At 42.0% G+C, this 24,401-nt stretch overlaps 1 protein-coding gene across 1 annotated transcript in view; it reads left to right on the top strand.

Annotated features, from left to right (window-relative positions):
• The first annotated feature begins 505 nt into the window (after positions 1 to 505).
• SERTAD2 (SERTA domain containing 2) overlaps positions 506 to 24,401 on the top strand; it is a 127,217-nt gene continuing 103,321 nt past the window's right edge. The window contains exon 1 of the mRNA XM_038751171.1: positions 506 to 989. The gene's annotated coding sequence lies outside the window, so the exon portion shown is untranslated. The remainder of the gene's footprint in view (positions 990 to 24,401) is intronic.

Below are 24,401 nucleotides of genomic sequence, written 5' to 3'. Positions count from 1 at the left end.
GCTCGGAGTCAGCAGCACAAGCAGTCCCTATCTCTGTCACGCAGCCAACAGCTCGGCCCCCCCCCCCAGTTATTTGCGTGACCGAACCAGGCCGGGGGAGGAGGAAGCGGGCGGAACGCCCCACCCCGGGGCCCTATTGGTCCCTGCGGACGCTCATCACCCCCGCCGCGCTCTCCTATTGGCCCGCTCGGCCCCCGGGGGGCGGGGCGGAGAGCGCCCCCTCCCCCCGGCTCGCGGCGCTGCTTGTCTTCCTCCTCCTCAGGCGCCCGTCTCAACGGCCGCCCCGCTCGCAGCGGCGTCCTCAGAAGGGCGAAGGCCGGGCGCGCGGGGAGCCCCGGGCCTATTGGCTGCGGGCCGCGTCCGTCTTCCCGGCGCGCCTTCCCATTGGGCGGCTCCGCTGCCAGCCCCGCCCCTCCCCTCGTCTCCCCCCGCAACCGGCCATCCTTCCCCCCCTCAGTTGCCCCTTCCCCGTCCGGCTGGGCGGGGACTGCTGGGCGACTCGGTGAAGCCCCGTGAGTCACTGCACAACCCATCAATCCAATTAAATGTCTTGTGCTAGTCGAGCGGGCGGTGCTGCCGCCTCAGCCGCTCCTCGCCTCCCTCACATCCATGGCTGTCCGTCCGTGCTGGTCCCAGTGTCACCTCCTCCCCCTCAGCCAACCTCCACCTCTGCTTGGGGACTGCAAAGGGATGGGATAGAGCCAAAGCGACTCCTCCCTGCCTCCCCTCCAGCCCTAGTTGATTAAAGTCTGGTCCTCCTTTATCATTATTTATTTACCCCCATTATCATCATTATTTTCATTGACACCCTTCTTGGAGGGGGGGGGGGTTGATTTCTATTTCTTCCCACCCTCCTCTTTTAATTCTTCCAACCTCCCCTTTTACTTTATTCCCCCCCCCCCCCAAACTAGCAATCCCCCCCCCCACACACGCTCCCCATCCCTTCAGATTTGGAGCTGGACCGTGTGAGTCGAGTTCTTCCGAAAAGGGTGAGTACCAGACCGTGGCCTCTGTGGTTTTCGAAATGTAGCTGGTTCACTTTTAGGGCGGGCAGGGATCGTGCCAGTGGTGGATTGAAGGTGTAACTCTTTCCCCCTTCCTTCCTTTCCCTCCCCCTCTCATCCCTCGTCCATCCCCATCCATCAACCTGGCGAAATTCACGGGTTTGCCCGACTTTGACCCCGCAGGAACCGTACCATTAATCATATCAACGTTAATCATCATCATCAGTCGTGTTTATTGAGCGCTCACTACGTGCCGAGCACTGTACTAAGCGCTTGGGAAGTACAAACTGGCAACATATAGAGACAGTGGGCTCGCAGTCCAAAATAAAACACACAGGTTGGCTTTCCAGCCACGCTTTTGTGAGCATTAGCTAATTAGCCTTGGGTTGCCCGGGCCTTCGCTGTAAATGGCTAGCGATGAGTCTGATGTGCAACTTTTATTTACAAACAGTTAACCCAGAGCATAAAACATTTTCCTCGTGAAAATCGGTTTCACAGAGCGACGGAAGACAACAGTCCCCGGCCCGAAAGGCGTACCGTCTCGGGATTGAATGTTGGCGTTTTCCTTCCTTGAGGGTTTTTTGTTTTGTTTTAATCGATCCAGCTTTAAAGCCAAAATCTTTTTGACTTGAACCTGTTGGAAATAAAGAAAGGTGGATGGAAACCCGCTTTGACACTTCATCTTTACCTCATCCTGGCGTCCTTAGGTATTGCAAGACATTCAGAATTTTTCAGCTTTCCCAGGCGTGAAGGCACGGTGGAGTAAGTTATGGATGGACAGTTAGACTGGGCTTTTAACCTAATCTCTACTATGCTATTTTTCATTCGCTTAAACTGGATCCACGAGGTTTTGTTTGAAGTTATGTGAAAGGAATTTAATCGACTTTCCCTTGTTACTAGTCTAAAGTTGGTGTGCTGTATCCGCGGTTAGGCCATTACGCGTATTTAGTCACATATACCTAAAGTAAGTGCGAGATGCGAGTACAAGTTGCAAAAGTGATTAATTATGCTTCTGCTAATGTTTATCAGGTTTTTAAAACAGCCTTTATCATAAATGAAGTTAGGGACTAGTGGTCACCGAAATTGAAATTTGGGGAAAAAACAAAGGTAGATCTGAAGTGTTGAAGTTCAGAATACTTCAGCCGTTCTGGGTCGTCTTCGCTTTGATAGTTAATGAAAATAGTTTAGCGCAGTTAAGTTGATTCCAGTGTTAGGAATATGTTCTTTATTCTTTCGTTCGGGCAGTTGAAGCAGAAAACGTATTGAAAAAGCTCTCAATCTGCAACCATTTTTTTTTTCAAAATGACTTTTGATCAACAGTTGTGTTAAGCAAGTTGATAAATACAACTTGGAACATGCATTAAATGAAATAGTTGATATTTTGAAATAGGAAAGGTTAAAAATGGCAAAGATGCTCAATTGCTAGTGTACATAAACCACAAAACTTTTTTAAGTGCTCCTATTGAACACCAGTCTGTTTAAAACTCATATACCTAATTATACAGTTTTCTTTCATATCCGAAAGCACCAAAACATTTTTCCATTTCTACCTGCCTAAATACATTCTTGAACATACTGTCTGCTACGCCGCTTGACTGCTTTTTAACAAAAATTTGGAAGCCATTAATTTTTCATTGGACCTTGGTGAAATTTCTCGAAAATTAATTTATTTTTGAACGTTAGGGAGATACTACTAAGATTTCTTCAGTTGATGATTACACTGCCAATAAAATAAGGAAATCAAGTATCTTTTCCTTTGGGCATTGTGAGAGATGTGCTGAAAGATTCTGTGAATTTGTCCTGAATCCCTTTGATTGTCTGAAAAGTTTGGTAATGAAATGTGGTTTTAAAGAGCTATTCTTACTGTGATGGTCTTTTTTGGAGTTGATGCCTTAGATAGATCTGATACTGTGGGAGGTTAGCATTATCTGGAGTGTTCACAGTCTTGCCTTTCTAGTGACAACTTTTCTACATAAAGAATGCTTAAGGAAAAAAATGAAGTTATATTTTGGGTTAGTTTATGAGAGTTTTTTTAACTTTCCGGAAGTGGGTAAAATGCTCTGAGAAACAGTTAAAAGGTAAAATAGTCTTTGCTACCTTTACTTCAGTTTGATTGTGTGATTGCTCCTTTGACTAGTAAATTTCCTACTACCAATATAAATCTAAAATGTGTTATATTTTTAATTGCACAAGTTAGATTTTGTGTGGCTATATTGTATACAGTAATGATACTGTCAATTAGTTTCATTAATCATGATAAGAATATCAAAAAAATCAGTAAATACTTTGAAATAGTGGAGATAGGTAATAATTTTTCCAAGGATTGAAGGTGAAAGCCAAAACTGCACTCTTCCATTTATAAGGGAAATAATAATAATTATAATCATTATGGTATTTGTTAAACACTTGCTCCGTGCCAGGCACTGGACTAAACGTTGAGGTGGATATAAGCAAATGGTGTTGGACACAGTCCCTTCTCCCAGTGGGGCTCTTGGTCTCAATCCCCATTTTACAGATGAGGTAACTGAGGCCCAGAGAAGTGAGGTGACTTGCTCAAGGTCACACAGCAGACAAGAGGCAGAGCCGGGTTTAGAACCCGTGACCTTCTGACTCCCCAGGCCCATGCTCGATCTGCTATGCCATGCTGCTGTTCAGCAGTATTGTATTGTGTGGACTGAGACCAATTTCATTGTTCTTTGTAAAAAAAAAAAAAAAAAAATTAAGAAAGGTAATGGATTCTGCCTATTGCTTAACATTTTTTGTCCTAATACAGCATGATTTCATCAATCAGTAATATTTATCAAGACTCTACTGTATGCACAGAGAAATTCACCCATAAAAATAGGTACGCTTCATAACTATTAAAATAGGAAGGTGTAGTAAGAGTGGGGACAAGAATCACAAAGTCAGTGCTGTCACACTGTCATTGGGAAGGTTAAGGGCCCATAGAATGCTCATGTAGCATTAAGAATGAAGACTGAGGTTAATTACTAAAAAAAGTTCATAAAGAGTTATATTCTTGAGAATTATAGACGCTTAGGTTGGATTAAAGGTGGGGGAGGATTCAGTCTGAATCAGTGAAAAGTCTGAATTGTAGAAGTATTTTTAAAAAGTTAGTTGATTCAGATAGGTTGCTGCAACTATGAATCCATATGTTCTTCATGTTGTCTCTACTAATCTGCCTATCTGCCTTTTTAACTGTGCCTTTAGGTTCAGTTCTGCCATGACAGATTTCATTAATCAATCATACTTATTGAGTACTGTGTGCAGAACACTGTACTACATGCTTGGGAGAGCACAATATTATTCTATTATTATACTGTTCTTCTAGCATATTATATAGTACAATGTATTGTATTAGTGCAAATGTTACATGTTTTGACTAGAATACTATTGGGAATTAGGGACCTTTCTTCCGACATTGCATGTTAGTGTGGATACAGTGCAATGTGGTAGTGTAAGAAAATCTTTCAACCAATTTTATCTGAGGGTCTACCTTGTGCACAGCACTGTCTCAAGCACCTGGGAGAGTAGAACAGAATTGGTATACATGAATCCTGCCCATAAGGAGCTTATTGCATAGCGGAGGAGACCTTCAAACAGACACTAAAAAAAAAATCAATTCACTTCAATCATATTTATTGAGCACTTGCTGTGTGCAGAGCACTGTACTAAGTGCTTGGGAAATACTAATCGACAACATATAGAGATGGTCCGTACCCAACAGTGGGCTCACAGTCTAGAAGGGGGAGACAGACAGCAAAACAAAACGCAGGAGAAAGTAAAAGAGTGTATTTGATAGGTACATGTTATGGGGATTGTGAGTACTTAAGTGTTTAGGTGGTGCAGAAGAGATGAAGTGGCAGTTGGGGAGATAAAACTTTTAACTCCCTCCTGAAGTCCCCAGTCTCCCTTATCCCCCGATGACCTTGCCAGTACTTTGTTGGCAACATTGAAACTATCGGGTGAGACTTTCCTTAAGTTTCTCCATCACCACTCCACTACCTCATCTTTTGGCGACTGTGCCACCCTCTCTACATGCACCAATGACCCTATTCCCTCTCATCTCCTAAAAGCTCTTGCCTCTTTTATTCTCCACTCCCTCACCGTTATCTTCAACCTCTCATTCTCTGTTGGCTCCTTCCCTTCTGTCTTCAAACATGCTCACGATTCTTCATGCTTAAAAAGTTTTCTCAAACTCATTCTCCCCATCTCCCTGCTCTCTCATTCCTATCCAAGCTCCTGGAATGAGAAGTTTACACCTGCTGCTTTCATTTCCATTCTATCAACTCTCTCTTTGACCCTTGGTAACACCTTTGCTTCATTGAGACTGAGGTCACCAATGACCTCTTTACAGCCAGATCTAATGGGCTCTACTTTGAGTCCTGCTTGACCATAAGGCTGGCTTTGACCCTGTAGACTACTTCCTTCTTGAAACACTATCGGGCCTCGGTTTTCTCGATGTGCTACTAACATCATTCTCCTATCTTTCTGACCACTCCTCAATTTCATTCACCAGCACCTCTTCTGCCTCATTCCTTAAACATGCATGCTTCACAAAGCTCTGTTCTGCACCCCTTACTCTGCTCAAATAGCTTCAACTACCTCATGTAATAATAATAATAATAATAATAATAATGATGGTATTTGTTAAGTGCTTACTATGTGCAAAGCACTGTTCTAAGCACTGGGGGGATACAAGGTGATCAGGTTGTCCCACATGGGGTTCACAGTCTTAATCCTCATTTTGCAGATGAGGGAACTGAGGCACAGAGAAGTGAAGTGACTTGCCCAAAGTCACACAGCTGACAATTGGCGGAGTCGGGATTTGAACCCATGACCTCTGACTCCAAAGCCCGTGCTCTTTCCACTTGAATGCTTCTCATTCAAATCTACCAGAGCCCTGATTTCACATCTAACCTGAACCCTGTCAGCATCTCAATTTTAATACATGTAAAACGAAATTCCTCATCTCTCCCAAATCTATCCCTCCACCTAAATTTCCTATCTCAGTTAAAAAGACCACCACCCTCCCCTGTCCCCGAAGGATGCACCTTTGGTTTTTTAATGGTATTTGTTAAGCACTTACTATGTGCCAGGCACTGTACTGAGCACTGAGGTAAAAACAAGTAATTCAGGCTGGAAACAGTCCATGTCCCCCGTGGGGCTCGCAGTCTTAATCCCCATTTTACTGACAAGGTTACTGAGGCCCAGAGAAGCTAGGTGGCTTGACCAGGTCACACAGCAGACAAGTGGCAGAGCTGAGATTAGAACCCAGGTCTTCGGACTCCCAAGCCTCATGTGCTGTTTTGACTAGGCCATGCTGCTTCCCAGCGATGTGTCACCCTTAATCCCTCACTTTCCTTCAACCTCACATTCAGTTAACTGCCAAATCTTGCCATTTCTTCCTTCACAATACCTCCCAGGCTCTCTCCTTACTCTGTACCCTAACACTGATACAAGCCGGAGAGGAAAGGACAATGTAGAGAAAGATTTGATAAGACTTAATGGGGGGGTTGAAAGAGAAGAAATCATCTAGTCTGTAAGCTCCTTGTGGGCAGGGAACATGTCTGCCAACTCTTTTGTATTCTCCCAAGCACTTAGTACAGTGCTCTACTTATAGCCAGCACTCAATACATACCACTGATGATGATCAAGGTTAATGTCAGTTACCCTATGAGAGACCAAGAGGATGTGGTGTTGGAGAGGAAAGTTAGACGGAGGAGAGGATTTGGGAGGTGAAATGAGATCAGTTTTGGACATACTGACCTTGGGAGGCATTACTGATATCCTGAAGGCAAGAGGAAAGGAGAGGTCAGGGCTAAAAAGGCATATCTGGAAGTCATTGGCATAGAGATGGTAAAACAGTGGAAGCAGATGAGCGAGTGCACATTGAGAAGAGAGAACAAAGCCAGGGAATTCCACAATTAGGCAGGCTGAAGAGGAACCAGTGAAAAAGACGGAGAAGGATCGGCCAGAAAAGTAAGAGGACCAGGTTAACCAAGGTCAAATAATGTTTTCAGGAGAAGGGAATCGTCCACAGTGCCTAAGGTGACCCAAGAAGTCGAAGAGGGTAAGGACAGCATAGAGTTGTTACATTTGTCAAGGATGTCATTGATGACCTTGGTAGAGCTGACTCAGAGGAATGAAGGAGACTTAAACTGGTTTGTTGAGGGTTGAGAATGGAGTTGGGGGAGAGGAAGGGGATGCAGAGGGTGTATGTAGTCCCTGGTTGTGGTGGCAGACTGGCATGAGTACCAAAATGCAAGTTTGAGTGAATGCAAGGTTCTTCAGGAATGCAACCCCCATGTTCTGGCAGAACTGACTGAATTCTCCTTCTATTCAAGAGGCTTGTGCTCAGTTGGGGATTTGTTAACCACAGTGGAGACCAAAACCTTCCTTTCCAAGATCAAAACCTGCCTTCCTTTTGCAGTAGGAGAGAGGATAAATTGTAAAAGCGGTGATAAGTACCCTAAGTTATCATAAATTCCAGATTAGTGTGGTCAGAATTAATGAGGTTTTACTAAAGCAGCAACTGCCTAATTGCTTGATTTACTCAGAAGTGTCTAGCAGCCTAGCTCATATGATACAGGCCACCCTTACACAACACAGAGAAATGTAAAGATTTGGCAATTATCCAGTAAATTGGATCTCAGTGTAAACAATCAGACTAAATCATTCAGAATCCTCCCCCAAAAAACCCATTTTGGGAATGAATTCTCTAAGTTAACTGAATACATTGATCAAATTAATTAGATGATTGTCAATTTGCCCTTTGTCCTAGTTTGACATAACCAAGTACATAGCAATTGCCAGAAGTCTGTGAAGCCTAGTGCGGGACAAGAGAATGGAGGGACACTTCTACTTCCCAAGCACTTTTAATCTATCAATGATATTTCAGTGCTTACTGTGTGCAGAGCACTGTCCTGAGCACTTGGGAAAGGAAACTAGAATGCATAGACACAATCCCAGCTGTCAAGGAGTTTACAATCTAGTGGAGGATTGTGGAGGGCTTAGCAGATAAAACTCTGGCTTGACAGCCAGAGGACCCGCTCCATCACTTGCCTGCTGTGTGACTTTGGGCAAGTTACTTAACTTTTCTGTTCTTCAGTTTCCTCGACTGCAAAATGGGGATTCAATGCCTGTGCTCCTTCCTACTTAGACTATGAGCCAGGGAACATATTCAGCCTGTTTAACTTGTATCTTCCCCAGCACTGAGAGCAGTGTTTGGCAGATAGTAAGCACTTAACAGATACCATTAAAAAAGATATGATTTGAAAAGGATTTTAAAGATGAGGAGAATGGTAGTCTGTCAGCTATGAAGGAGGCTAGAGTTTCAGGTATGAGGGAGGACCGTGTGCTACTAACATTGCATGGGAAGAGGACTGCATTTCTAGGACTGCATATTCTATTTCTGGAAACTGATAGTGGTGGCAGTGATGCAAGGTCACAGAACTGTGGCCTGAAACCAAGGCCCCTGCATTTCTACTGCTAGAGCATAAGCTCTGCGAGGGCTGGGGCCACATCTTTGGCTTCTTTCGCGTGTTATCCAGGCGCCTTCTACAGTATTCTTCACATAGGCACTCAATTAAAGGAATTGATGGTGATGCAGGTACTGTGAGTTTTCCACCATGACCCCACTCTTTCTGTAGCTGTGTAGATAAATGGGCTCTGCATCATCACCAAGGGTCTCCCCTTGAAATAGCAACTGTGGATCTGTGCAAGAAAATTAATGGAGGCATACAGCTTGTTTCAAGGGCCAGGGATCCTTCAAGTACATTTGTTGACTGATGATGAAATTTAGAGAAATTCTAAAATTTTAAATTTGTTTTGCACCTGGAATCTTTGTAAATTAGTATTTCAAAAGAAGCAGTGTGGCCTAATGGAAAGAGCATATGCCTTGGAGTCTGAGGACTGGGTTCTAACCCCAGCTCTGCCACTCGTCAGCTATGTGACCTTAGACAAGTCACAGAACTCCCCTGCACCTCAGTTTCCTCATCTGTAAAGTGGAGGTTAAATACCTGGTCTCCCTCCTGATTAGACTGTGAGCCCCAACTGGAACAGGGACTGTGCCCAACCTGATTGTTTTGTGTCTAGCCCAGTGTTTAGTGCTTGGCAGAGTGAATACTTCACAAATACTTTTATCATTATTATGATCATTATTATGAACAGCTGGGTTGTGTCGATTTAATCAACTTTTTGGTAAACTGTCAAAGGGCTAGTATTGACTTTATATCAATACTATCAATCAATCAGTGGTATTAATTGAGTACTTACTGTGTGTAGAGTACTATACTGAGCAGTTAAGAGAACCCATTACAACAGGTTGGTAGACACATACCTTGCCCACATAGAGTTTACAGTCTAGTGTCTACAGTCTTTGTTCTGTATACAAACAATGCATGCAGAAATGATAAAAAATCCCACTGAAACATTCCATGTCAAAATATTCAAGTCCCTTTTTCCAGCTTGGTTTATGTTCTACTTGTTTTGTTGTCTCTCCCCCTTCTAGACTGTGAGCCCATTTTTGGGTAAGGACCATCTCTATATGTTGCCGATTTGTACTTCCCAAGTGCTTAGTACAGTTCTCTGCACACAGTAAGCGCTCAATAAATATGATTGAATGAATGAATGAATAAAGAGGTTTTATAACTTAGTAAAACAATTTCAAAGCAGGAGTTCTCCAGAAAGTTAAGAACACTGCCAATGTAGGCAGACCAATGAAGACTATGTAATTAAATGAAATTTCTAGTGTGATTAATTTAAAGTTTAGTCCTCTGATGTATGCTTAATATGACTCATAAATCATGTTAAATAAATAAAATGCTGATTATTTTGTATGTATTAATATTAAATTTAAAGAACTATAGCCATTTCTCTGGATGTACTTCATTTTAGTTAATCATTTATTGAGCACATACTATATGCAGAGCACTGTACTAAGCACTTGGCAGTTTACAATATAACAGAGTTGGTAGACATGTTCCCTGCCCACAGGGACTTACAGTCTACAGGGTAAAACACAGAAAAGTATTCCCTTTAGTTAAGTGCATACGGTCTTTTTGAAATAATCAAAACGGCTCCAAATAAAAAGCTGTCTTATCTAATATCCATAATTCATACTAGATTTTTTATGGTATTTATTAAGTGCTTACTATGTTAGAGGACACTGTTCTAAGCTCTGGGGTGGAGACAAGCTAATCACCTTGGACACAGTCCACATCCCACATAGGGCTCATAGTATTAATTCCCATTTTATAGATGAGATAACTGAGGCACAGAGAAGTGAAGTGACTTACCCGAGGTCATGCAACAGACAAGTGGCAGAGTGAGGATTAGAACCCAGGTCCTTCTGACTCCGAGACCCATGCTCTATTCACTAGGAAACGCTGCTCCTTAATTCTTTGGCTTTTGGGTGAATGTGTATGTTTGGATGGCTGTAGGTTTGTGTTCATCAGCAAAGCCTTGGTTGAAGGTCATTTATTTTTTAGATGACACATCCTCACCTGACATTGTGTCCCAGAACTCATATCTGCTTCTTGGTTTGTCTCTCCTCTTGTGAATCACTGAGGTGTGTGTACTGGGGTGCTACATATGGGGGCAGAGAGGCAGTAGGGAGGGAACCTGATGTGCCCAAGTACAAAATCGTGATTCCGAATGAGACACATAGGAGGGGAGAGGAGGAATGGATGGCTTAGGAATGATATCTGTGGGATTAGTAATATATGTTCCTTCTTACTTTCATATTTCAAAAATCTGCATCTCCTGCTATTAGGCAGGTGGGTTCATTGGCAGCTTTTAGAGACAAAACAACTTATAAAATATATATTTGTGGGTTGATGAGGTAACTAAGTTTTTGAGCTCCAACCACAGATCTGCTATTGTTAACCTCGAACCCTCTTTAGATCTCTGAAACCCTCATCCATATCATCATACAACGGTAAGGGAATAGGGAGGAAACAGAATAATAAGGCCCTTCCTAAATGGAAAAGTTAAATGATAAACTAGTGATTTTAAAAAACACATTAAAAAGGCAGAATAAATAAATACTTAGCATTTAGGATTTTTAAGATGTATTATTGTAAGTTTCATTACCGTACCAAATTAGTTGTGACATCTTAAAAACTTGCCTCAGAAAGTAAAGTTGCCGAGTATGGGAAAAGTACGAGAACCCTTATTCATGTATTCACCAGAATGCTCTGAATTTTAAGCAACATATCTCAAACTATTTAAGCAATGTACTGGTGAGCCAAGAACCTGATTGCTTAATAATATGAAATTTAACAGGGCTTTAAACCTGTATTTAATAGAACCAAAAGTTTGCAGGGAGCAGCTTTCTAAAGACCATTTCATGGTTAAAAGAATCCCCCTTCATTACATCCATAAAGTGGGTATTGTATGAAATTTAAAAAAAATTAAATGTGAACTTTACAGAACTATCTCATTTTGCAAGTAGAAAATGCTCCAGATAACCAGTTGCGTGATGGAAGCAAACTTCTTATGACGCCAAGCGGGAAAATTAATAATATTCGTTTTGAAATTTTGAAACAGTTGCTTAGTTATTGGCCCCCTTCTCCAAAATGTTTATCTTTGTGTCACCAGTGAACTATGCGAGTTACCAATGAAACTTGGTAACTCAGTCTTCCCAGGGCTCCACATAACTTTTTATAACACAACTGAGGAAGTAACTGATTCCTTGCGTATTCCAACAAGCTGTTTAATAGGAATGAGACAGAGAGTGAGTGAGCTGCATGGGTGACAGGACTGTCTCATCACTGATGGGACCACACACCAGGATCTTGGGCTCACGACAAATTGTCTTTATTACAACACCCCACTGGCCCCTCATACCTCTCCCACTCCCTTCTGCTTCGCCCTTGCACTAGGATTTTCACCCTTTATTTATCCCTTCCTCAGCCCCACAGCACTTATGTACGTATGCCCAATTTTTTATTTATATTAAGGTCTGTCTCCCTCTCTAGGTTGTAAGCTCATTGTGGGCAGGGAATGCTCCTACCAGCTCTGTTATATTGTACTCTCCCAAGTGTTTAGTATAGTGCTCTGCACACTGTAAGTGCTCAATAAATTTGATTGATGCCAGGATGGGCCATTCCAGCGTAATCTGGTAGTTGCACACCTTTGCAAACAAAAGCTTGCACATCTTATAGATAAACAAATCCCAACTCCCAAATACTTCTCAAACTCCTCCTGTTAGTTCTCGGCCCATCCAGGAGTCCTGCGTGATGAACAAGCTCTTCCTTTCTTTAGCTGATAGTATGCAGAAACACCTGGGAACACTTTCTCAAAGAAAATTCCTCTTCTGATGATGTAAACGGTTCTGAAATCCTTGCTTTGGTGCTAGACTGTAAGCTCATTGTGGGCAGGGGATATGTCTGTTTATTGTTGTGCAGTGTTCTGCACACAGTAAGTGCTCAATAAATACAATTGAATGAATGCTGGTATGTGAAAACCTCCTTGGACAGTTTCAGAGATGATAATATATATCATCTCTGTATATATGTGTATCCTGTAAATATGTATATATGTTTGTACATATTTATTACTCTGTGTATTTTACTTGTACTTATCTATTCTATTTATTTTATTTTGTTAGTATCTTTGGTTTTGTTCTCTGTCTCCCCCCTTTAGACTGTGAGCCCACTGTTGGGTAGGGACCGTCTCTATATGTTGCCAACTTGTACTTCCCAAGCGCTTAGTACAGTGCTCTGCACACAGTAAGCGCTCAATAAATTTGATTGATAATAATAATAATTGTGGTATTTGTTAAGCACTTACTTTTGTGCAAGGCACCGTAGTAAGCACTGGGGTGGATACATGCAAATCAGGTTGGACACAGTCCCTGTCCCACGTTGGGCTCACAGTCTTAATGCCCATTTTACTAATGAGCTAACTGAGGCACAGAGAAGTTGAGTGACTTGCCCAAGGTATATCCAGGCTTAGTGCATGTATCTTGCTGCTGTTATTTGGCAGCTGGCATGCCAGGTGCCCAGTAGCTCCCTGGTCCATTGGTAACAGTGAGCATAGTCCCTCGGTATTCTGCGTGCATTTTAGAAATGAATTGTGGCTTCTGGTGCCTAATTGGAGGTCAGGAGGCTTTTAAAAGGACAGTGAAATCAATGGTGGTACATTGTGCAAATGAACTTCCTAGAATTTAGCCTCTGTTACTGAAAAGAAAAAGGATCCCAGGCATATTCCTATTGGAACAAAATTCACAGTAATTGCAAATCCTTTTGTTGCAGTGGACTTTTATGTTAAGGAACGTGGCTCAGTGAAAAGAACACGGGCTTTGGAACCAGAGGTCGTGGGTTCAAATCCCAACTCCGCCAATTGTCAGCTGTGTGACTTTGGGCAAGTTACGTAACTTCTCTGTGCCTCAGTTCCCTCATCTGTAAAATGGGGATTAAGACTGTGAGCCCCACATGGGACAGCCTGATCACCTTGTATCTCCCCAGCGCTTAGAACAGTGCTTTGCACATAGTAAGAGCTTAACAAATACCATCCTCATCATCATCATTAAGGAACCTGTGTACCCAGAGCATCAAGACTTCTAGGACTCATAGGTTCAGCTTTCCCTTATCCATAGTTGAAAGGGTTACCAGCATGTGTGCTTCTTGAATTCACTAATTTGAAGGAACCTTATTTGTTCACATTGCCCCCTCTGCACAGTCAATTTTCCTGCTCCAGTATCCCTATTTGATGGTGAATCTCTGTAAGGGAAGTTTGTGTCCATTGAGGGAGAGCTGTATAGCTCAGCTAACATATCTATGTTCCATAGTCTAGAAAAATGAGAAATTCTGAACAGCATGTGTTGCATTCCATAACAATTCCCTGAGGTGTGAAGTTCTTATGTGAAAAGAAATATTTAACTACCAATTTACATTGTCATTTAACTATCAAAATAGGTTGAAATACATTAATTATAAAATATGAATTTCCTAATTAGTCGAAGTTCTTACTGACATATACTCACTTTACAGTCGTTGCTGCATTACATCTGTACTTTTTCATATTTTCCTTTTATTTGTACATCTAATCTGCTGTTTGTAATCCAGTATAGACTTGGGAGTCAGAGGACCTGGCTTCTGGTACAGGCTCTGCCACTTGCCTGCTCGGTGACCTTGCATAAGTCATTTAACTTCTGGATCTCAGTTTCCTCATCTTTAAGGTGGGGATTCAGTACTAGCAGTGACTTCATATGTTGATCTCTGTCCCTTATTTGCATGATATTTGTCTTATCAAAAATGGAAAGATGAACTAACTGTAAATTCATTATATCTTTCAAATACCTTTAAAATTGGGGTTGCTGGAAAGAAAAAGTATTCCAGATTTCCAGTCACCCAGTTAATTTAAACTAATCTGTTTCAATAAACCAGTGATATTTAGTGGGTACTTACTGTGTGCACAACTGTACTAAGGGATTGGGAGATTACAGTGCAGAAAGAGTTGGTAGATATTATTCATTCCTGCTAGGAGCTTACAGTCCAGAGAAGCTTTCAGTCTCTCTCTTGTTAATTTTATTTTCTCCTTGGTGTCTTTTCAAATTGTTTGTGGACTCAAGAAACCTTCACAGCCCCCCAATCCCCGCCCCGTGGCAAAATTTGGTCATTTTCCAGGGCCACAAAATACTAATTTAGACTCATTGGTTTTGGAGTATTGTCTACCTATGCCGTCAGTCTAAACGTTTTTCACTTTTCAGGGGCGGTAGCAATTAGTTCCTTCCAGAGAATTGAGACTGAAAGCTGACCCTCTCCTGGTCATGTCATCCCAGTAGCCATTTTGAGCACTTATGTGAATATGCACTTATATATTTTTGCTTATACTGGTTTAATTTGTATTTCTGCCCACCCCCCCACCAATTGAATGCATGAAGTCTAGGGCTGCCCATCTCTGCCCCCCACCCCACAACCAAAACTGTAAGCTCAGTGGTGGCAGGGATTATGTCTTTACTTTTCTTTGTATTCGCCCAGCCGTCTCAGTCAATCAATCAATCAAAAGTATTTATTGAGCACTTACTGTGTGCAGAGCACTGTACTAAGCGCTTGGGAAGTACAAGTTGTCTCGTACAGTGCTTGATAAATACTATCAAATGAATTAATTCCTCCTCTCCCAGATTGATTTTTCTTCTCAAGTCAAACCTTCCAAGCTACCACTTCAGCCCTTATGCACTCATAACCACCCATAGCACTTTTGTGAATATGGTCTTGCCTACTTGTCTATTTGGGTCTGTACCCTTTAAGCACTGATGATTCACACCACCCCTGCCCCCCACAAATTAAGTATATATCCATAACTTTTTTCATGTTTGTCCCCCCACCCCAGACTGTAAGTTCCTGGTGGATAAGGAATGTATCAACCACCTCTGTTGTAGTGCACTCTCCCAAGTGCTTAGTACATTGCTCTGTGCACACTAAGCATTCAGTGAACACCATTGATTGATTTATTTTAGCTCATCCACATGTTCATCTGTCCATTCTCTTTTCTCTCCTCTCTGTAATTGATATTGGTATCATTGTTATAAATAATATGTAGTAATTATTGTTATTTGTTAAGTGCTTACTATGCACCAAACACCAAGCTTATTTTATACTAAGCACTAAGAGAGATACAAAATAATCAGGTCGAACACAGTCCTTGTTCCACACAGGAAAATTGTCTGGGGTCTGTCTCCCTCACTGGATTGAAAACTGAGGGCAGGGATCATATTTTATGACTCTGTTGTACTCTCCAAAGCACTTAGTACAGGACTCTGCACAGAGTAGGCAGTCAGTAAATATCTTGTTAGGCTACTGTGTATTTTCCTTTCCTTTGCTGTTTATGCCTTTCTGCCTCTTTCTCTTTCTGTCTCCTTTTCCTCATTTTTGGCCTCATTTTGCCTATGTCATACATTGAACTTTGAAAAATTGAATGACCTTCAAACTACTGCACTTTATTTCAGAGTCTAGGGAAAACCAGCATTTCACACTGTGAATTTGTCTTATCTTTCAAGATTCTGAGTTAATTGTGAACAACCTTTTTGTAAAGTGCGTCCTAGGTATACACTGACCTAAAAAATGGTGAGGACAGTAACGCTGTCAGATGTCACTATAGAACCTAAGCAAATAAAACAACTAATTTGGATATATGGCATTTTATTTGGTCAGACTAAACGAAGCCATGAGAAGCATTCACAGTATATTAAGCACTTGATACTTTGGGAGGATTCATGCTAACCCCAAGACAGTTTATTTGCTAGAGTGTTCCTACATTATTTGAAACAATTTCTTTCTCACCTACGTAACGATTCTTGCTCAGACTGAGTCTGAAGCGGTATCTCACCCACTATGAAGAAACTGTTTCTCATTATTATGTTTTCCATATGGATGAGCAGAGAAGGCCATGCACTTTAGAAAGTATATGAAGTAAAGCCGACCTACTTTCCTTCCCCCCCCAGCCACCCCACCTTCCCCACTCTCCTTTAAGCAGTCCTAAAACACCGGTAAGCCTCAGTCGAAAGAGAAAGAACTCCATTGTGGCTTTGTGAAAGTCTAATTCTTTCTGACCTAATATAGAATCTAGAGTAGGTTCCCCAATATCTTTATGTGTGTACAGTGCAAATAGACTTTCTTAGGCCACAAACCACAGAAGGATGAAATATCACTGTCAGCAGGGCCGCGTTTGAGCACCAAAGGGTAGTTAGAATGTGTTTCTTTCTCCCTATCTCTTTCTCTCTCTGTTCTGGCAGTTTCTGCCAGCCTAAGGAGCAAGAGATTGAAAGAGGACTGTAGATTCTGGTGCCTCATCCGATTTGGCAGAACCTAGACTCAAGAGCTAGACCCTGCCTTGTTTCATTTTTGATAGTTTTCTTTCTCTTTTTTTAACTTACCACTAATGATAGATCCATCAGCCTGAGTAATTCCTGTTTGAAGGTATTAAGGTCCGTGCATATTGAAGAAAATCATGTCCTGAGATTTTTGAGTGGTTCCATCCATAATTCAGAACTACTGTTGGAATGATTTGTTTCAACTGGAGTCTTATTTTTTTTAAATGGAACTAGTTAAGCATGTGTTACTGTTTCTCATATATCACAAAGTGAAGTTCTGTGAATGAGGAGTTATTACAGGGAACTGTAATGAGAGAAGCACTGATAATGGCTATGAAATACATTGAAATTTCATTAAAGAGAAAATGGCTATTGTTTCTTGTAACTTTAAAGACAAGATCTGAACTTCTGTAGTTTTAAATTTGACATTGGGCACTGGGTGCAACAGTTCATTTAAGTTACAAGAAAGGGGTGAAGTTATGGCAGTAGAGAATCTCTGACTGGCTTTTGCTGACCTTGGCTAAATTGTTATTTTGAAGTGCCTTGTAGAGAAAGTTGGCAGTCTTAATGGTTCTTGAAGGAAAAGATTGACAAGATTCCCTTTTCCTCATAAAACAGAAGTTATGTGGGTGGTGTAACTGAAAGGCTATTATCTCCTATCTTTAATTCCTTAATTTTTGCTCTTCCAGTCTTTCTTCCATTGAAAGACGGAAAAAAAGTCTCTTTCAAGAGAAAAGAGTTTAAACCAAAACTGAGTGTTCTACATGGAATCAGACCTGGCTGTCCTGTGATGTTAAAAGCAATATATCAAGCATGTTGAACTACAGCTATCCAAGAATAGGAGGGGGACTAGGCAGGAAGGAGAGAGAAGGATTCATAGATGAGAGAGAGGGTCAGAAGAAAAAGACAGACAAACACATACATACACACAGACACGCGATTTTCCCCTCCGACAGTCATAACAGGAGAGAGCTGGAGGCAGCATATCTCTCCCCCACGCCTACCAAGCAGCCTGGCTCCATGCTGTTACCACCTCTCCTACCATCTCTCCTCTCTTTCAAGTGTCCAGTCCAAGGGGATTGCACACAGAGTGGCCCTTAAAGACCTGGAAACTCCAGGGAATGCTGATGGCCGCAGCAGCCCCTTCATCCCGAAGCAAGAACCGAGCTTCCCAATGTAGAGAGAAAGCCTAAAGTCCCTTCCTCCTGTTGCTCCCTGCTGCGGCCAGCTGTCCTGCTGGTAGCGGAGTTTGGGGGAGGGGAGGGGGACAGAGGGTCTATTAGCAACTTGTCAGCTTAATATGCCTGCAAACTACAGAAAAGAGTATAGAAAACTATACAGTTAAACTTTGTGATCACTAGTCTTACTCATTTGGATTAATTTTCCAGTCTTTCACCAGGCCATCAGGTAACAGAGCGGTCTGGGACGGGTTTAATTTCTGCTTTTAAACCTCCAGAGAACTCCGTTTCAGTTCTGCCTCCTGACAGTGCTCTTACAAGTGATTCAGGTCTGCCGTTTGACACACCTGAGAGATTGGAAAGAAAGAGCTCAGGTATCAGTTCTGAAGAGAGCAGTGGAGAGCTGTAAGGCTTCCATGCCAGGTCTTTTTCTGCCTCATTACTAGGGATTCTTACCACAATGACGAGGTGGCAGCGCAGCATGTGAGGTCAGTCCAGCCAATCTATTCTCTGCCAGCATGAGGGTCCCAAGGTTGATTAGTGTTTTGCCTCTCAGGGCTATGTCATCAATGCTGAAGGCAGAGGTTATCAACTGGAAAAAAAACAAAAAGCAACCTTGGGCAGCTCATGTGGTGGGCAGGTGCCATAGGAATCCTGAAAAGTAGCTGGCTTATAGAGCCAGCAAAAACCACACAGCTGGTAGTGCGGCATTGGCACTATGCTGCGATTTCTTGGCTCTGTATAGGTCTGTACACAAAACTCTGGTGTGCATTTAACAGAGTACGTGGCTTGTTGCGCCCTCTGCCCTAGCAGGAACATGTCCGGCAGGGAAGAGAGAATGAAGGTAATAATAATAATTTTAATAATTTTGGTATTAAGCATTTACTATGTGCAAAGCACTGCTCTAAGCGTTGGGGAGGATACAAGGTGATCAGGTTGTCCCACGTGGGACTCACAATCTTAATCCCCATTTTACAGATGAGGTAATCGAGGCACAGAGAAGTGAAGTGACTTGCCCAAAGTCAGACAGTTGACACATGGCGGAGCTGGGATTTGAACCCATGACCTCTGACTCCCAAGCCTGTGCTCTTTCCACTGAGCTATGCTGCTTCTCTAAGTAGTGCTGCAGTTAACCAGTGGAATTTATTGTGTACCTACTGGCTGAAGAACGCTGCCCTAAGTGCTCGGGAGAAGACAGTAGAGTAGACAGATAAAATCCCTACCCTCAGGCAGCATACCCAAAGCACCATCCCTATAACACATTTTTTGCCTAGATTATTGGCCCTCAAGTCTCCTTTGAAACTTGCCCATCATTCTTGGTGAGAAACTCCACCATGTTATAAAAACATTTAATATTTAAAATTATTGTTTTTTGAATTTAGAGGATAATGTGAAAAACTCAAAACAAATGCTTCTTTCCTAGGGAAATGTAAAATATTTAAATGAAAATCGATACAGTTATGTTAGGACTTGATAAAGGGAGAATTGTAGGTAAGGGATCTTGTAGTGGTAAAATGTTGCTTGCAGGAAATTTAGCAGGGTGTAACGTATTAAGCAGAAGTACATAATTCTATTCACTGTTTAGCAAATGCCCAAAAGGTACTAGACTGCCCATGATTGATACTCTGTTCATGTAAAAAGCTACATCCTAAAAAAGACAAGACAAAAAAAATGCACTTCATTTCTATAAGGGCACAAGTAATGGCATGAAAATTAGATCCCACTCTGACTTTTGGCTCCTGTTATCTAGCTGATTATCTTGGTTGGTAGACAGGCCCGAAGGCATTGTCTCTGTATTTGGGGAGGGAAGAGTGAAGGGGACTCATTTTTGACATAACCTTAATGCAGCTCTTTTTTATTTAGCACCTACTTTGCACAATACACCATACTAGTACTGAGAGTGTATATAAGGGTGTCTCAGCGCTCAAAGAACAGTCTCATGGAATATCAAAACAAAATCATGAATATCAACTATATATGGTTACTGATCTCGAAATTGGGAAGGAGTGTGGCCTAGTGGAAACGGTACAGGCCTGGGAATCAGAGGACCTGGGTTCTAATGCCAGCTTTGCCTCTTAATAATAATAATAATGATAGCATTTATTAAGCACTTACTATGTGCAAAGCACTGCTCTAAGCACCGGAGAGGTTAACAAGGTGATCAGGTTGTCCCATGGGAGGGTTCACAGTCTTCATCCCTATTTTACAGATGAGGTAACTGAGGCCCAGAGAAGTTAAGTGACTTGCCCAAGGTTGCACAGCTGACAAGTGGCTGAGCTGGGATTCGAACCCATGACCTCTGAGTCCCAAGCCCATGCTCTTTCCACTGAGCCACACTGCAGTAGTGAGAGCTGCCTCACTGGAGGGAAGGGGTTGAAATCCAGATTTTAATGGGTCAAGGAGAGAGATGGCAGAGAAAGCGAGATTGCCAATGGGACAGCACACTTGAGGAGTTCGAGAAAGAGGAAATGGTGTAGGGTTGTCAAATATCCAGTATATATAGGATTATCCTTTATTGCCTTGTCATATTTCCTGGAAAGATCTGTCAGGAAGGCCTGCATTACTACTAAGCTTGTATTTGAATGACATGAGTCCCACTTCTCCATAAGAGTGGTGAACCAGTGAAGCTGGACTGCAGCCAATGTACCTTATTCTCAAACTGAAATCTAACAGCCCTAAAATGGGTGAGAGATTTTAGGTGATAAATGTGAAAATTAGTGTTTCTGTATTCAAACTCTTCTATCTGTAAACTACTAAGATTGAGTAGTTTCCCAGTCATTTGCCCAAGATATATAGAGAATAAAAACTTGCATGCTTCGGGGTATTGACACATAGCCTTTCCAAGAGGAGACACTGGTCTGTATATCAGCAAAATCATTCAGTGTAACAAAAAAATTGAGCTGTATTTTTATTAGGAAAACATACTTTCTGGGTGAAGGATTTCTCACCCATCCTCTGTCTCCTCGTACTGTGCCTTAGGCAATTCATTCATTCATATTTATTGAGCACTTACTGCGTGCACAGCACTGTACTAAGCGCTTGGGAAGTACAAGTTGGCAACATATAGAGACAGTCCCTACCCAAAAACAGTCTCACAGTCTAGAAGGGAGAGACAGACAACAAAGCAAAACATGTGGACAGGTGTCATCAGAATAAATAGAAGTAAAGCTTCTATTTATGCACATCATTAACAAAATTAATAGAATAGTCAATATGTACAAGTAAAATAAATAGAGTAATAAATCTGTACAAACATATGCAGGTGCTGTGGGGAGGGGATGGGGAGGAGTAGAGGAAAAGGGGGCTCAGTCTGGGAAGGCCTCCTGGAGGAGGTGAGCTCTCAGTAGGGCTTTGAAGGGATGAAGAGGCGATGGGTACATTATCCAGTTGTCTGGGGGAGTCAGTAGGCCTAGATCTGATTTTTTTTTAATTTTCATCACTTTGTTGCTCATTCCTGGAGAGCAATGAAGGGAGAAGTCTCTATAGTACATGAGCATATTCCACCTTTCCTTTCAAACCTTTTACTGAATAACTTTGGGGGTCTGCAATTTAGCAAGTTAAGGGTTGTTTTGGAACTGAGGTCAGAATCTGCAGCTTTTCCTGTCCATGTTTCCTCCCAGTTTGCTGGATGATGCCTTGGATCAGGACTTCTATCCTTTCGATTGCCATAGTCAGCTTTCAGTAATTCTAGGGCTGATCAATCCATTCATTTGGCTTCCCATTCATCTCCCATTTGTGTGCTCTCAATTTAAATTAGTTTCTTCCCTAGAAGATAAGTGGTTGGGGGAAAGAGAATATACTCAAATCAGTTGTTTTTGCTACTCGTTAGTTCTGAAAATGGAATTGGGGGGACGAGGAGGTTAGAATTCCTGACAACAGTGACATTTTTGAGGGATTTTCTGCATCTTGCTTTTTCTTCCTAGGGGTCTTTCCAAATAACAGATACTTAAAAGTTGATTCAAAGTTGTACATCAAATATGTGGTTTTGGTTAAGTAAACAAAGCATCTCACTTGTAGCCTTTCAATTGGCACAGAAATGGGTGAGGTTATGCCCTCACTATTGCCTAATTAGTAAAATTTTCATAAAGCCTTCCCTCTCTGAAAGGCAACATCACCTAGTGGAGAGGGAATGTAACAGGGAATCAGGAGACTTGGCTCGTCCACTTGCCTGCTGTGTGTCCTTGTTCAAGATACCTAACCTCTCTGTACCTGTTAATGGTTCACTTAGACTGTGAGTCAAGTATGGGGCAGGGACTGTGTCCATTCAGGTCCTCTTGTATCTACCCCAGCACTTAGCGCGGAGCCTGGCACGTAGTTAGAATTGAATAAATCAAAATTATTATTAATTTCCCTTACTACTATATCCACTGGCATAGCACTGCATGTGACTTCTTGTTTGTGCGTCAATCTGCAGGTGAGCGGTGGTGATTAGCAGTAACCACTAAAATTACCTGCTACATTTTCCAAATCTGGCTGAAATGCTATGCTGTGTGTGTTCCATCTTATTTTAACTTCATAATATGGAGGAATGGTGATATCTCATTGGTTTTCTTTATTTAGGGAAATGAGGTCAAATGGCTCCAATATATCCTTTTTTTAAAGCAGCTTTTCCTTCAAGTTTCTCAAAGAACCTGGCAGGCTTGGACCCAAATTCCACAGTCTATGTCACCCATTTCTTCACTTTTCTCATGAAATGACATCACATGATATGGCCCGTTGACTTATCAATGATCTCAATACTCTGATAATAGTACTTGTAGTATTTATTAAGTGCTTACTAAGTGCCAAGTGCTGTGTTAAGCACTGGGGTAGATACAAGCTGGCGTAGAGAAGCAGCGTGGCTTAGTGGAAAGAGCACGGGCTTGGGAGTCAGAGATCGTGAGTTCTAATTCCGGCTCCGCCACTTATCAGCTGTGTGACTTTGGGCAAGTCAGTTAACTTCTCTGTGCCTCAGTTCCCTCATCTGTAAAATGAGGATTAAGACTGTGAGCCCCAAGTGGGACAGCCTGATTTCCTAGTATATACCGCAGTGCTTAGAACAGTGCTTGGCACATAGTAAGCCCATAACAAATACCATCATTATTATTATTACACAAGATAATGAGGTCCCTCATGGGGCTTGTACTCTCAGTAGGAGAAATACTAGGTATTGAATCCCCATTTTGCAGACTAGGAAACTGAGGCGCTGAGAAGTTAAGCGACTTACCCAAGATAACACAGCAGGTAATTGGCGGAGCCAGAATTAGAATCCAGGTCTTCTGATTCCCAGGCCTATGCTGTTTCCACTAGGCCAGTTGAGAAACTGCAAATGATAGTCACACCTGTGGAAAATAAAGTACAGTACAGGGAGAGCAGGATTGCCAACTGCTGGGGATTGCTTTTACAGACATTATGAGTAAAAGTGACTGGCTTTCCAACTTTTTTATTGACAGATCCAAAGGTTCAGAGAGCTAAAGTTCAGGGGTAGGAGGGGTGGAGGGGAGCAGGGACCGCCGTTCCCATGGGAGCCGCTGGCCAGACTCAGGACGAACTCCTCATCCAGACAGTCGCTGCTTTGCATGAAGAGCCGACGAAGAAGCAGATGAGGCCCCAGGATTCCTCTTGCTCCTCCCTCAGCGTGGTGGTCATCAGGATTTACGGATGTGGAAATGTTTTTGCGGGCTCTGTAGACACGACCAAGTTTAGTACGTTTTTAATGGACTGTCTGTGAATTTATAAATAGTTAGCATCCCTGGTGAAGTAACTCACCTATAGGCACAGTAAATCAGTAGCTCACTTAGGAACTAAATCCATGACTGCTTCCTCGGAGCTACTGCTTATATTACTCAAGCCAAAGGTCCTCCACCTTTTCATATGATTCTAGATGAAGAAAAACACTCATGTTTCCAAGTATCTAGTTACTTTCTCTGCCCTCCCCTTCAACCTCTCCATCTTCAAATTTTCATCAGATTGACAGTTTGAAGTAAACCTCCAGTGTCAATTACAAACATGATCATTGTCCATATTACTCCTGCCTTAAATGCTCACTGTGCATGGGGAAAGTGTCTACCAACTCAGTTGTACTCTTCCAAATGCTCAGTATAGTGTTCTGCACACACAGTAAGTGCTCAATAAATACAACTGATTGATTAAATACCATCCCTGTAAGGATGGCGAGTAGAAGAATGAATGTGCTGAATAGATTTCCTATTCTCTTTTTTCTTCCAAATTTGTTTTAACAGTTGCTCTCTTTCAGGAAATATCACGAATGGGCAAATGTTAATAAGCCAGATGCTTTGGTTTTGTTTTTCCTTTACCAGTAATAAATTTTAACAGAATGTCTCCCAATAGTGATTTCAGTTTGAGTGTGCTAATATTACTATGAGTATTTCCTGATCTTGTAAGAGGAAGCAACTCCAG

Source organism: Tachyglossus aculeatus, chromosome 9 (assembly GCF_015852505.1).
Source record: "Tachyglossus aculeatus isolate mTacAcu1 chromosome 9, mTacAcu1.pri, whole genome shotgun sequence".
Classification (NCBI taxonomy): domain Eukaryota; kingdom Metazoa; phylum Chordata; class Mammalia; order Monotremata; family Tachyglossidae; genus Tachyglossus; species Tachyglossus aculeatus.
Note: the sequence above shows the minus strand (reverse complement) of the source record. Positions and strands in the feature narration are given on the sequence as shown.